The sequence below is a fragment of the Grammomys surdaster genome, unplaced genomic scaffold (assembly GCF_004785775.1).
Source record: "Grammomys surdaster isolate TR1022 unplaced genomic scaffold, NIH_TR_1.0 126271, whole genome shotgun sequence".
NCBI lineage: Eukaryota > Metazoa > Chordata > Mammalia > Rodentia > Muridae > Grammomys > Grammomys surdaster.
In genome coordinates, this window is record NW_021621071.1 from 10,802,394 (window position 1) to 10,806,556 (window position 4,163).

The window sequence follows — 4,163 nt, forward strand, 5'->3', positions numbered from 1 at the left end:
AAGAAGAAGAAGAAGAAGAAGAAGAAGAAGAAGAAGAAGAAGAAGAAGAGAGAGAGAGAGAAAGAAAAGAGAGAAAGAAAGAAAGAAAGAAAGAAAGATTGACACAGCTGGTTTGAAGAGGAGTTTCACACTTCTTTGCACACAGCAATTCCTCTCCTAGATAAATACCCTATAGAGGTGGGCCAGCCATATGCTGCTTCCAGGATCATAAAGCAGGAAAGTGTAAATTTTGTTTTAAAAAAATGATTGTCCATCTGCACAAAACTGGACATATTAATGGGACTTATGTACTAGAGAATACTAGGCAGCAGTAAAACCATGAACTACAGCTATGGACACGCGGTATCTTAGAAACACAGCACTACGAACGGTACAGAGGAGCCCACACAGATGCTCTCCTCTTCAAAGAGGCAAAATTACACCCTACTCCATTTGGAGACACATAAAAAGCAACATAAAGGCACCCAACAATGGGGTTAGAAGGCATATAACGTGGCTTCAATCAACTCACTAATGGCCGCTTTCTTGTATGAATATTTTCAAGTCTGGAGGTATTAGTAATCAAATAATTCCAAAATATGTTTCGCCACAAATAAATGATGGTTGTGGGAGACAAAGAGGTCAGAAGCAAGAGGTGAAAGAAAACACTTCATCAAAGAAGGTAAGAGGCCTGAGAAGCGAGTTGCTGGGCTTTCTGGGTAGTGATGGGGAAGAAGTCGTCCTGAAGCCCAGAGGCACAAGTCTGAGGGACAGATGGAGAGCCTGTAGAAGACACAGTATGGCTGGGATGGGCAGAGCAAGCGGGAGGGTCAAATAGAAGAAGTCTCAGAGGAAGGGCTGGGGACAGGCCCCAAAGGACATCACAAGGCAGGTCCCAAAGGACATCACAAGGCTGGGGACCCGCCTCAAAGGCCGTTGCAAAGGATGCAGGCTTACACTCTTAAGAGTAGGGATCAAAATGAAGAGCAAGAATTTGACATATCTTTTAAGGGATTGAGATGCTCAAATCACAGAGAAATGGCCAAATAAGTCACAGCATCTCCTGCACTAGGCCAGAGTAGGCTCTCAGTATTTGGAGAACAAATGAATATAACAGACAATTGTGGAATCACTGCCGGTTGTAACCTCTGAGAACACCTACAAGGCACCGGACAAACCTCCAGCTAAAAAACGCATTTGCAATGTATGACTCTAATTTCGTGCAGATGGAAAAAATTCAACAAATTTAGAGAGATGGTAGGTAGATAGTGAAGGGTCATCTTATTATAGATGAGGTAAATAGTGGACAAATAAGAGATAAGTGATTGCAAGACAGATGCTAGATAATAGAAAAATAAATGCAAACCATAAGGAAATAGCACCATACATGACAATGAATATATATATATACGTTTGTTTATATATATATATATATATATATATATATGTATATATATATATGATATCGTTTTTACACATCTAAATTTTTTGTGTCCCTATTATATGGAACAAAACAGGAAGTGCAATTTCCCAAAAACCTCTTCCTAATCATACTGTATTCTTCATATTTTTCTATGACAAACATAAGGAACTAAGTTATTACATCACACTCATTAGTCTCTTTCTGGGTTCCAGGGGACATGGATAGCATTCACAGTTCACTGGCTGTATTTGTAGCGAGTAGCCTGCAGCCCATCAGTATGGCTGACACCCAGTAGTTCAATAAACCCACTGGACTCTCTACAGAAGAATTTCTAATGGTATCATGGAAACAATTTGGATGGTGGAAAACAAATAATTAAAAAGTCATTACATTATCTACCCGGGCAGGAGGAGAATTGCCTAATTTAACCACAAAAAGTCACTACAAAAGTTGGAGGTAATTACAGTGTAAATGGACCCTCAAAATGAGACAATCATTCGATTTTAATGATACCTTGAGAGAAAATTCAGAGCGCATGCAGGCTAAGTTTGCCAGAATTGTGTAAAATACCTAATTAGCACCCTCACTGGCCCCAGTTGGCTGCTTAGATGCCCAGTCCTCCTGGGCAAGCCTTGTTAATTTCATTTTGGTGTCTGAGCCTAATGTCCTCAAGTGCCAGAGGCCCACTTGGGCATTGGCAAAACATAGGTTTCCCAAGAGACACGCTTCCTTTTAAGTTTCTACAGGACTCAATTTGTAGCAGGATTTCCTCCGTCAGTAGCTAAGAACATCTTGCATCGCCAGAAAGAAAGAAAAATTAGTGATACGGCATGTGGATTGATAAACAGAAACCAAGCAAAAGTGCTTCAGGGTACCAAAAGTAAGATTTCCACAAAACTGTCTCTCAGAGAACACCCCCCCTCTCCCAAGAGCCTACACTTTTCTAAAGACCCAAGGAGACCTTTGTGCAATTCAATTTTCCAATACGAGCGTCTGATGTAAGCAAGAGACACTGCAGCCTTCTGTGAAGAGTGTTTATTTAGTCCTGCACCACAATCCAACTTTGTAGATGAAGTCCCTGCAACAAGAATCAAATAAAAAGATCTGGGAGCTGCAGTGACAGTCCAGCCGTGAAGATAGCATACCGATCTTCCAGAGAAGCACACATTTTCCATTCCCAACCCCCACGCCAGGCAGTTCTCAACCCCCCGGAACTCTAGTTACAGGGGGAATCCCACACCTCTAGCCTCAGCACCTGCACACACATGAACAAAGAAAGAAGGGCTGAAGGAATGGCTCAGCCATGAAAGGCTGGGTTCACAACCAAACATGTAAAGAAACAACATCTTTGGGGGGGGTCATTTGTGAACGTTCCGTGGGATGCTTGCCTATAGAAAGTACTGTGGAACACAAGGAAGAGGAGCCTCATTCTGGTCTGAACAGGAAAGATGGTTAAGCCTGCCTTCTGCAGAAAAGATTCCCCCAAAAAAAAGTTGGGTGGAAAAAAGATGGCAGGGGCAACCATGACAGCATCCCACAAATACATCCCACAGATAAGCTCAATCCTACAGCAGCTCCCCTCAACCATGAACGTCATGCATGTTACCCATGAACTTCATGCATGACATTCCTTTGAGGTTGACCCCTAAGGTCTTTTTTTTAACATTATTAAAGTTAAAAATAAATCTTTAATTATTCTTTCATCTATAGCATCTTTTTTTTTTTTAACATTCCCATCACCTATGACCTTGGCTTTGGGAAGAGAACTGATTGGTTGTTTTATTTATTTATTTTATTCTTCTCTCATATATTACAACCCAACCACAGTTTTCCCCTCCCTCTACTGACTCCTTGGGGGTCTCTCTCTCTCTCTCTCTCTCTCTCTCTCTCTCTCTCTTTTAAAGATTTATTTATTTTATGTGAGCACACTGTCACTGTCTTCAGACACACCAGAAGAGGGCATCGGATCCTATTACAGATGGTTATGAGCCACCATGTGGTTGCTGGGAATTGAACTCAGGTCCTTTGGAAGAACAATCAGTGCTCTTAACCGCTGAGCCATCTCTCCAGCCCCACTCCTTGGGTCTTTATCTGAGTTTTTAGCAAAAAGTAGAATTATCTCACAATATTTTGTTAAGATCTCTTATTGTTGTGGCTCACCAAAAGAGACAGTAATAAGCTTTTATATGAAATTCGCTGTTTTGAAAAGGGACACAGTAAGGGTTTCTTCTTGCAGAGATGAAAGTTGAGTCTTTGGATATTACAATCACAGAATAAAAGCCAGGAATCACCCATCCTGATCACCACGTTCCTCGTCACAGTTTCAGAGGAAGCCCATCTCCTAAAAAAATACTCAATGAGCTAACCACACTCCCACCTTACTCCCTGATAAATAGCACAGACCTTGCTTGGTCTTGGAAAATCAAATAAGATTCCTCATTCCCCCTCCCAGTTCCCTACAAACCGTAAAGGGCGTTCAAATGCTATTACAAGAAAGACATGAAGGGGGGAAAGGGGAGGGGAAGGAGAGAAGTATAGAGGGAGAGATCAAGCAAAGCAGAGGATTATAAATTCTACAAAGCAACTGTCCTCGAGTTTAACCTTCCATCTGCTGAATCAAAAGTATTAGGAAATAACTCGTTGCTGTAATAAAGACAAATACCCTACACGTTTAGAGATAATATAAGTTAAATTTTCACTTGAATTGAAATCGAAGTAGACATCTCTGGTGAACAGAAGCCTACTTCCACATGGACCATCA